Below are 11,555 nucleotides of genomic sequence, written 5' to 3' on the forward strand. Positions count from 1 at the left end.
ATTATCGGTAACAGATAGTTTTGTGATAAGATAAATCATAACAGGTAACAAGTAAATAAAGTAACTAAGGTGCAGCAAGGTGGCCCAATCCTTTTTGTAGCAAAGGACAAGTCTGGACGAACTCTTATATAAAACAAAGTGCTCCCGAGGACACATGGGAATTGTTGTCAAGTTAGTTTTCATCATGCTCATATGATTCGCGTTCGTTACTTTGATAATTTGATATGTGGGTGGACCGGTGCTTGGGTGCTGCCCTTCCTTGGACAAGCCTCCCACTTATGATTAACCTCTCTCGCAAGCATTCGCAACTATGAAAGAAGTATTAAGATAAACCTAACCATATCATGAAACATATGGATCCAAATCAGCCCCTTACGAAGCAACGCATAAACTAGGGTTTAAGCTTCTTGCACTCTAGCAACCCATCATCTACTTATTACTTCCCAATGCCTCCCCCTAGGCCCAAATAATGGTGAAGTGTCATGTAGTCGACGTTCACATAACACCACTAGAGGAAAGACAACATACATCTCATCAAAATATCGAACGAATACCAAATTCACACGATTACTTATAACAAGACTTCTCCCATATCCTCAGGAACAAACGTAACTACTCACAAAGCATATTCATAATCATAATTAGAGGAGTATTAATTATCATTAAGGATCTGAACATATGATCTTCCACCGAATAAACCAACTAGCATCAACTACAAGGAGTAATCAACACTACTAGCAACCCACAGGTACCAACCTGAGGTTTTGGGACCGAGATCGAATACAAGAGATGAACTAGGGTTAGAGAGGAGATGGTGCTGGTGAAGATGTTGATGGAGATTGACCCCTTATCGATGAGAGGATCAATGGTGATGACGATGGCGATGATTTCCCCCTCCCGGAGGGATGTTTCCCCGACAGAACAGCTCCGCTGGAGCCCTAGATTGGTTCTGCCCAGGTTCCGCATCGAGACGGCGGCGCTTCGTCCCGAAAGCTTCACTACAAAAAAAAGACACATCCGTGACATTTTGGGCCGAACAATTTTTTTTTCTGTCATACTTATGACACTTCTATGACGATAATTGTGACAAAGCCCGGTATCATCATAGATGTGGTGGGCTCCTAGTTCTATGACAAAAAATCATGACAGAAACTGGGCTTTTCGTCCTGGACGGGCCGGAGACGCAGCTGCATGACATTCTTTGGGTCGTCCATGACGGAAAAAACCGTGGTAGAAGCGAGGGCGAGGAAAATATCGGGGTGTTCCCGGTTACGGTGGGTGGTCGGGGCCGAGCGATGCACGGAGGTTTGCGCGTTTCTCTCATACATGCACGCGCGTGGGTGTGAGGCGTTGGGCTCTAACCGAACCCGAGCGATTGCACTGCAGGCTACGCGTTACTCAACCCGAGCGATCGATCGGAGGCTGTTAACTGAACCCGATCGAGCGATTCCTTCGCTACTGCTGCTAACTGAAGCTGATCGATGCTGCCTCAGGATGAACAGTGAGTGTTGCTGGGGCGGTTTGGATTTCCCGGTGGGGGTGGATGAACAGGACCCCGTGGTGTTGCCTCTGGATGAACAGGACCCCGATCGATCGAGCCGGTTGGGGCTGGATGAACAAGACCCCGTGGAGGGCTGGATGAATAGGACCACCCCGTGGAGGGCTGGATGAACAGTAGACGGTGGAGGGCTGGATGAACAGTAGCCTGTGGAGGGGTGGTTGAACAGGAGCCCGTGGAGAGGGCTGGTTGAACAGTAGACGGTGGAGTAGCGTGCGGTGGAGGCTGGATGAACAGGAGCCCGTGGATGAACAGTGCAGGTGGAGGCTGGAGGAGGTCGACGGTGGATGAACAGTAGCCCGTGGAGGTTGGAGGGGGTCGACGGTGGAGATAAATAGTATCCCATGGAGTCCCGTTTTGCGGTACGCCACACCCCTCCCGATGAACAGGACCCCCGTTTCGACTATAGCGCTCCAACACAAGTCCGTTTCCTCCGTTTTGTGGTACACCACACCCCTCTCGATCAATAGGACCCCGTTTCGACCGTAGGAGGTCCAACACAAGTCTGTTTCCTACGTTTTGCGGTACGCCAGACCCCTCCCGATGAACAGGATCCCGTTTCGATCGTGGCCGGTCGAACACAAGGCCGTTTCCTCTGTTGTGCGGTATGCCAGGCCTCGTTTCCATCGGCTGTTCCGTCCAAGCCGGTTGGCTCCCACGCGTTCCGTTGCCTTCCATGAACACGACGCATTTCGTTGCCTCCCCATGAACACGACGACGACGCTGTTTCTCCGTTCCAACCCAGCCATGTACACGAGCCCTGGCCGTATGTATGTGCGAGTGGGCGTTCGAGACTCCGCCCGTATGTACGTACGTGGCCGTATTTACTTTCTTGCACCCTGGCCGCTGTACGTACGTGTACATGCTACGTGCGCGCCTCTACTACGACACGTGCGCGCCTCTACATCGACCAATATGTACGTACACGTTCGCGACCAGAATGACAACACTACGTACGCTTCGACCAGGTGGGTCCCGACTGTCAGGCACTTCCTTGCATGCGAAGATGTAGCTGGTGGGTCCCAGCATTCAGGGGGCGAATCATTTTTTTTGCCCGGACGCACTCCTTGCGTGCGAAGATGTAGCTGGTAGGTCCCATCAGTCAGGGGGGAAACATTTTTTTCGCAAAATACGGTTGCCCGTCCGGTGGGTCCCTGCTGCCAGGTGGAGGAATCATTATTTTCCGCGTATAAGGAGGCACTTCCTTGCTGCGGCCGTGGACCCAGCTGTCAACCTCTCCACGTATAGTCCACGTCTGATGGAAGCCGTTCCTTGACCACGTTGACCACGCCGCGCCGAGAGCACCAGGGCGGTGGACGACGGCGAGGCCTAGAAAGGGGACAATGCGGAGCCGGGGGAGACACGGCAGTGGATGCCCATGCGTAGAGGAGTATGAGGGTTCACTGGTTCGCTGCGGTGTGAGGCTGCCTTCGCCACAGAATAACAGGGGGTGTGAGTGAGTAGAGGGATGGCCTGGCCAGCGGTGGGAGTAGTAGGGGGCGGTGAGGCCTCCGCGGCATCGCAGCCGGCCACGGGAGGTAGGAGCACGAGGCACGACCGACGCTGGTTTGGGCGGCTGGAGCAAGAAGACCAGAGGTTGAAGAAGCACTACGGCCGTTGGATGGACATCGTACTGTCACTGGAGCTAGAATCGTTCATATTGACTAAGTTGACAAAGCCCTCCGTCCCCGTCGACTTAGTTGGCCCACAAGTCAGCCTCCCACTATTGTGGGTCCCAGCTAGCAGGGGGTATTCATTTTTTTGTGCGTAATAAGGAGGCACTTCCTTGCGTGCGAAGATATAGCTGGTGGGTCCGACCTGCCAGCGGTGTGAACGTTTTTTCATGAAATACAGAGGCCCTTCTGGTGGGTACCAGCTGTCAGGTGAAGGAATCATTATTTTGCACGTAATAAGGAGGCATTTCCTTGCGTGCGGCCGTGGACCCAGCTGTCAGCCTCTCCACGCACAGTCTACTTTGATGGTGTCGTTCGTTGACCACATTGACCACTCCGCGCCGAGCGCATCCAAGGTGGTGGACGACGGCGAGGCCCCGGACAGCAATGAGACGGAGATGGGAAGACGCGGGAGTAGAGTCGCAGACGGAGAGGTGTACGAGGGTTAATTGGTTCTGGTGCGGTGTGGTTCGGCAGTCGATGGAGAAGAACAGGAGGTGTGGAGGGGTGGAGGGATGGCCTGGCCAACGGTGGAGTAGCGCTTCACAGCGAAGCGTGCTAAGCAGAGCTGCTAGCAGCAGGAGGCGGGAGCAGGTGGTCCCGGCAGTGCTGGAGGAAGAAGACGAGAGATTGAAGATGGATGCCGGTCGTTGGATGTAAATCCAACGGCTAACGATGCCAGAATCATTTGTTGACTAAGTTGACAACAACTTGCGTTGGCTTCGACCTATTGGCCCATATTTCGGCCTCCAAAAATGTGGCACGTATTCAACCCATTTTTTCAGAATTTACTGTCTTTTTCTGCGGGGTAGAATTTAAAGTCAATTTGATCTTTTTTGAATTACAGTCCATTAGCTGGGCTGGGTGAACAAATTATGTAGCGTGCATGCGGCCCATTTATGTTTTTCCTAAAAAATTATAGGCCATTTGCACTTTCTCGAAATACACGATTTTGCTGGGCTGATTCTAATTATAATGTTGGGCTGGACGCAGCAATGTTATCAAAAAATAAACAAGGGCTGAGCATTCTGTTATATATATATATATGTGTGTGTAAATAATAAGTGATTTATTATTACATTGGTCCTTAAATCTTACCAAGCTTTTGTACACAATCACCAGGATTTTCGTTGCCAAAAAAATCCAGGATTTTATTGTTAAGAAATTATTTTTATAAGTTAATAAGATGTGGGATATTGTTTTCTTACATATGTAAGTATCTGTTAAATATATGATGACAATAACAATAATATATAATAACATATAAAATAATTTAAATATATATAATATAGTTAGAAGGGAAACATAAGTTGGACCAGGCGTTCCTATTCTTATATAGAAAAATAGAACAGACCTCTGCGTTTTCTTCAAAAAAATACATAAATTGGGCTGCCGATGTTTCAGGAAAAATAAAACCTCGGATGGGAGGTCCATAGGCCGGTCGATACATGACGGCCCTCAAGAAAATACAAACAGGCCTATGGACCTCCCATCCGAGGTCGTGGGCTGCGCATGTTAAAAAAGAAAGCCTAGACGGGGCAGCCCAAAACCCAGCTGATACTTGCTGCCCCAGTGATAATAAATGATACCTGCCAGCTCCCCGGCTTCGTTGTGAATTTATCTCCTATAGTAACTACGTTGAAGCACCTAAAAAATGTAACTATGTTGACAAACCCGTGGGCCCCAACGTCAGTATAGCATTAGGAGGAAGTATTTTTTCGATGAGGCACTTGCTTGCGTACGGCCATAGACCTGGTGGGTCCCGACTGTCCGCCTCTCCACGTACAGTCCTCTCCAGATTCCTCTCGTTTGTTCAGCATGTTCACAACGGCAGACAGCGGCGTCGCGGCGAGCGCACAAAGGCGCAGGAGGAGATCCGACCACCTGAGGAAGTGCCTTATTAGTAACGAAACAACTGAACTAGCCTAGTGGCCGAGTGACACTACCCGACAGCTGTTCCGCCCGGGTTCGATTCCACCTGTGCAGAGAAAATATCTCCAAATTTTTTGCCTCTGCCTTTATTGACATGTGGGTCCCAATTGTCATCTACGCACACCACGTCCAACACTTGCCAAAACTTCGTCCCTCGTTTTCTCTGTTTTTCGCACACTCGACATTGTGTGGGCATTTTGAAAATAGCATATCTTTTTGACTGTGCATCATATGAAGATGTGCTATGCATGAATGTTGATCAGCATGATGTTAACTGGCTGGTAGTTCCAGTTTCGACCATGAATAAAACTTCCAACATGATGTTAACACTGTTTGAAAAGGCCGTGTTAATATAAATGCTCTGCCTCTGAAAGTTGCAGTTTCTTATCTGAAACTGAACTTGGAGTTTCTTATCTGAAACTGAAACTTGCAGTTTCTTCTCTGAGAATCACATTGTCTGCACTTTTATACTCCTATGAAACTACATTTTTTAAGTGCTAAAAATAGATCTCTAGAATTCATAAAATACTTCATATGCTCAATACTGCAAATCTGAAATTCAAAAGACATTCATATCTGAAAGTACTCTCAAAATACACAACACAAAACACAATTCACAACCTGCAAATACTGACAACCCTAAGCTCCTCCTGACAATTCACAACCTGCCCGACTATTGGGCTGGGGGGGGCAGTCCCTCCTATTCCTCGGCGGCAGACAGCCGCCCCGTGAGACGATGTGAACGGCGAGGGAGAGGATGGCGGGGAAGCGTCGTCGGGCCAACTGTTTTTCTCCTCTTGCAGTTGGGTTCGGTCGACGAAGACTCCACCGGCTCGCTCTGGCACGACACCCTCACAAACGGCACCCTGTAGATGCTCGATCCTTCAATCTCTGGTGGATGCTCCATCTGGGATCGATACTCCCACCACCGCTCCCTCACGATCGGATTCGGTGAATCTGTTTGCTCCATGGCCCAGAGGAGCAGCTCTATGTACTCCCGCGCGACTCCCTCCGGGAGTATCGCCGCCTTTTCGCTCTGTTGCAGATATTTGGCCATGGATGTCGCCGTCGCCGCTAGTTGGTCCTTGTTGTCAAACCAAGACTGTATCTCCAACATCCTAGCTAGCTTCACAGGGTCGCCGTCTGCGATCCTCACGTATCGGTTGTACTCCTCCATCGATCTACTTCTCCACAGCACCTTCACTCGCCGGCGGTGGTTTTTGAATGGAAGAGGAGAGGAGCAGCGCTGGTTTTGGATTAGAACGGGAGAGGAGCGACGCTGGTTTTGGATTGGAACAGGAGAGGAGGGGCGGTGGTTTTGAAATGGAAGAGGAGAGGAGCGGCGCTGGATTTAGATTGGAACAGGAGAGGAGCGGCGGTGGTTTAAGAGGAGAAGAGCGGAAGAGCGGCGCTGGTCTTGGAAGTATTTTTTTGTTTTGCGTATTTTGGGTCAAAGTTTGACCACGTACTGTATTTGACAAGCAAAATGTGAATGCATGTCACCAAAAATTGTATCGTTTGGTTCGTATCTGAATGTACTTTCAAATTATATTATTTTTGCAACGTATAACATATATTTTATTTGCGAAAATCATGGTCAATTATGACCCAGAATAAAAGGGAGACTAGTTAATGTGGGGTCGCTTTCTTAATTGAAGGGTAAATTGATTTTGATTTTGATCCAGTCACAGCGCGCCGGCCCTCTCGTCCAATCCTAAATCGCTGCCGCACGCTCCTCTCCCTCTTCTCCATTGCAAAACCACCTCCTCTCCTCTCCATCATCTCCATTCAAAAACCACCGTCTCGCCTCTCCCTCTTCTCCATTGCAAAACCACCTCCTCTCCTCTCCATCATCTCCATTCCAAAACCACCGTGTCGCCTCTCCCTCTTCTCCATTGCAAAACCACCTCCTCTCCTCTCCATCATCTCCATTCCAAAACCACCGTCTCGCCTCTCCCTCTTCTCTATTGCAAGACCACCGTCTCTCCTCCCATCTTCCAAAGCTAGCACCGGACCACTCAGAAGGACATTTATGGAGAGGATGCAGCAGCGAATCAGGCAGATCGCCGGCGGCGACCAGGCAAAGTTAGCCAGGTTGAAGGAGATCCTTACTTGGTTTGACAATGAGTGGGAGATTTCGAGGACGGTGAGGGCCATGTGGCAATGTATGCGAAAGAGCGAGACGGCGGCGATGAGGGCGGCGATGTACATGTACTCCTCGGCGGCAGTCACGCCGCAGTCCTTCGAGTTCATCGAGTATCTCCTCTGGGCGATGGAGCAGACAGATTCGCCCGAGGCGAAAGTCAGGCGGAGGTGGTGGGCGTACAGGTCGAAGGTCGAGCACCCAGAGGATAACGAATCGATCGAGTACGGTGTGCCGTTCGTGAGGGTGCAGAGCCAGCCGGAGCCACAGGAGTATTCGTTCTCCCACCGCAAGAGGAGGCCGGATGGCGCGACGTCGCTTCCCCGCCGTTCTCCACGGTTCCCTCGACGCTCGCCTCGTTTCAACGGCGGCGGTAGGGTTTAAGGTAAGCTTCGCACTAACCTAATCTTCCACCTGCTCATGCTTACAATCAGTGTGACAGCTAATGAAAATCATGCTTACAATCAGTCTCCGAGTACTACGCCAATCACCCTTAAATAGCTCTGGACCTTTGGGTCAAAGTTGTGACACTGTGTACAAATAAAGAAAAATAGATTGGTGCTTCTTTCAGAAAAGAGTACTCCCTAGAAAACTGCCAATATAAGCTACTAGTATTTGGTTAGAGGATTTGCTGCCGAGAAAGATCCGTCCACAGAGAGCGCCACACATCCCACTGGTGGTGGTGGATGCCAATGCGTGCATGGAGCATGGTTGGTGTCGGTAATTTTTACTTGGCACACCTCGCACTCTGCATATATGCCGGTTCCATCCGTACATTTGTGCAGTTCCACCAAAATGCAGCTGAATAACCCTGTTTGCACAGATAATGAAAAAGCGTGATTACATTATAGTGGCACTAGTTGATGAAACACGCAAAATAAATAGAAGAAAATATTGCGATAGTATCATAGTATGCCATGCTGCGAGGGCGAGATGGGCCCTGCGACGCCTCATACGGTACGCCACGCCTCATACTGGAAATCGTCCCAAGTCTCCCCGATACACCTTCTGCCAGTGATGAACATCAGTGTACAGCGGTAGTACAAGGAGGGGCCTTGAGACATTCAAATCTCTATTTTTGTGCAGATCAACTAAAATTAAGCACCCCAGTTTGCAGAAACGCTTAAACATTAACAATGGGACTAGTTGATGAAACATACATTAACAAAGAGAAGCACTTTCTTTATCTACATTGGAAATGAAATGATAGAGAGGACACTCGCTCTATTTTAACTGTATTATTACTTCATTTTATCAGTGACACTAGGGTCGAGCAGGTGGCAAACGAGGTGTACCGTGCGTCGCAAGGATGAAGGCCGGGGGTGCTTAGACTGGGATGCTGAAGCTGGCTCTTTCAGTCCCTATCTTCCCCCTGATGTTTCTGTGGTAGCATTTGGGTTGTAATCCAAACTTGGTCGAGCTGGTGCTGCGTCCCCCTACCTGCCTAGCTTATGTGGCGAACTTGTCTCCTGCTAGTACTCAGTCCGTTCTAGTAGTAGTTGCATAACTGCCCGTTTACACTGAGATGTTGTCGGATAATGGTTCTCTATGGTTGGGTTTCTTTAATGAAATCGGAGGGAACCCCCTCTTTCAATATATAAAAAAACAGTGGCACTAGCGGTGCCAAAACATTGCCTCAAATTAATAGTGCGACTAGATTAAGGTGCAAAATAATAACATTACTGCTTTATGATGGCAGTGCCAAAACAGTAGCACAAGAGCAGGATCAACATGCAGGATCTTTGGCAAACAGTCAGACCAAAAAGGAACATACCTCGTGATGGGAACCATATCTGCAGTCAACGCCATCGTAGAAGGGATGACACCAGTCACCAACATGGATGATTCAATTCATGGGACCTTTTGGTGCAGTTCACCTAAAATGAAGCGATGTCCCATGAGCTAGCAGCTTCTTCTTTTTTTAAGAAAAGGGCTCCAACCCCGGTTCCATTTCCATCAGAAAACGAAACCCACAGAGCTTCTTCTTCATTAGTTGCAATAAAATTGAGCAACATCAAGGTTGGTCGTGAAGCTCCTGGAATGTTCAACTATAATTTGGATATCATTTGTGCAGTTCAACTAAGATCAAGCGTGAAATGTATATCTCTGTTTGCACAAAAAAGGTGGAAAGGAGGGTGACTAACAAGTGATGAAACATGCATCAAATGAAAAAAGCATGTTCCTTATCTGAATGGCAATCGTACAAGGACAGTAGCAATTTCTAGCAGCATTGCTAGATATTAGTGTGGGCATTAGGATTAACTATGACAACCGTTAAATACGACATTACTTTAATGGTGCCATTGCTTCATTTTACCAGCAACATTACATTAACAGCTGCTACAGAGTCGGTATTTGGGCACGGGAGAGTAGGCGGACCAGGACAGTTGCATCTCTAACGAAAAGAAGCAACTTATCTTAATGGGAAATTTAGCAGGACATGAAAAAAGTGCCATTGATTCATATTACTGGAGGCATTACATTGAAAACAACATTGGTTTAACGTGTCCTTACTTTTAACAGTGCGACTGCTACATTTTACCAGTGGCATTACATAAGAGCGGCTCGGGGCAACAAACATCAGAAGAGGATATCTGGGTTGGTCCCATTTTTGTTCGGTATATAGCCACCTTATACTGTGTGAGGCTAGCAAATCTAGTGCTGGACTTACTCTGTTGACTTGTCCCCCAGTCCCCACTTTCTTTCCTTTTTCAACCAATAGATCGGGTTTATATTGAGTTTGTACTGCGTTCCCTTTATTTCCCTATTAGACCTAGAGACCAGTTGGATAGCCAGTCTCTGCTACTTTTCGCCCCCATTATTTCCTCTTTCGACCAAGTCCTAGATTCAGGTAACAAATCTTCCCCCACCCCACCCCCTTTCTTCCTTGTTTGAACCAAGCAGTACTAGATTCGAGTGCATGAACTAGTTTTACCTCTTAACAGTAAAAAATTAGGTGGTTTTCGAACAGCGATCGATCCTATCTACGAGGGGGCCTGAGAAATAGTAAAAGATACAAATGCAGCGACGTCAGGAGCTCGGGAAGTAGAGCAAGGCCGGTTTCGAAGGAAGTTATACCTGAGGGTCGCCGGGATGTCGCTAGGTGGGCGGCGGGAGGCCGGATCTGCCCACACTACGGCAGCGAGGAAGAAGGGGTGGGAGGCGCTCCCTCGGCAGCGATGCTTGGGAGAGAAAGGCAAGGCACGCTGATCGGGACGCGCCGGCAGTGGGTAAGAGCCGTCGCCGAGGACGACCGCGTGAATGTTGCACCTTCTCACCTTCCCCGGCGGAGAGGATCCGGCTGGATCTGTGACCAGCGGTGAGTAGAGAGAGAGAGTGTGTCCACCGCTGTCGTGTTTAGATCTGGAGAGGACGAGACAGTGTGAAGAGAGCAACACTAGCAAGCAAGCGCGGAGGCTCGTACCTATATAGTGGAGTACTAGTTTTCTTTTGTCTACCGGAGCCGGCTTGACCTCGGCAATGACTGTCGATAAGTCTTCATGCACGTGCCCCGGAGGCGCAGTTGTCGTCATTTTGATCTGAAGCACCGGATTATAACATATAACACGAAAAAATGCCACATGACAAGAAATCATAACCTCACTGCCCAAAGGAGACAAGATGAATCCCGATGGACAAACTAGACGAGGATCAAAGCTCAAATTAAAGATAAACTCGTAGAAAAGGGGTCCGTCGATAGATGTCCTAATTAACATAGCCGGCTTGACCTAGATGGCAGCCGAGTAGTCTTCGTGCATGTGCCCCCAATGACTAGCCCAACTCAGTTGTCGCCGTTTAACCCTCGCAGTGATCCGAAGCACATGACACCTAATTTTGCGAGATGACAAGAAACCTTTTTTAGATTTCTCACCAGAACTACAGCCCTGTACAACACAGCCTGCACGATATGTAGACGATAGCCAATCCAGGCGTGTCTGCTGGAGTCTGGTCACATGCATGGACGAACTGATCTTCCGTGTCTTGCAGGGATCGTCCAGGTACCAACGTATGTACTCCTACAACACTTCTCTAGTAGTACTATCACTCGTCTCTCTCTTCTATTAACTCACCCGACTTGCAGGGCCGGGGAGTGTGCCTATGGTCGGTTCTCAATTGCGGTCCCACATGTGTGTGCAAACGCAATATGACGCGCGTTCCATTCGGAGAGCGGCGTGCCAGACCGACCGACCGTCTGGGGTGCGACGCGAACGCGACGGGCGTGCTGTATACTCTGTACATGTGTACCGCC

This window comes from Triticum aestivum, chromosome 1D (genome assembly GCF_018294505.1).
Source record: "Triticum aestivum cultivar Chinese Spring chromosome 1D, IWGSC CS RefSeq v2.1, whole genome shotgun sequence".
Lineage (NCBI taxonomy): Eukaryota > Viridiplantae > Streptophyta > Magnoliopsida > Poales > Poaceae > Triticum > Triticum aestivum.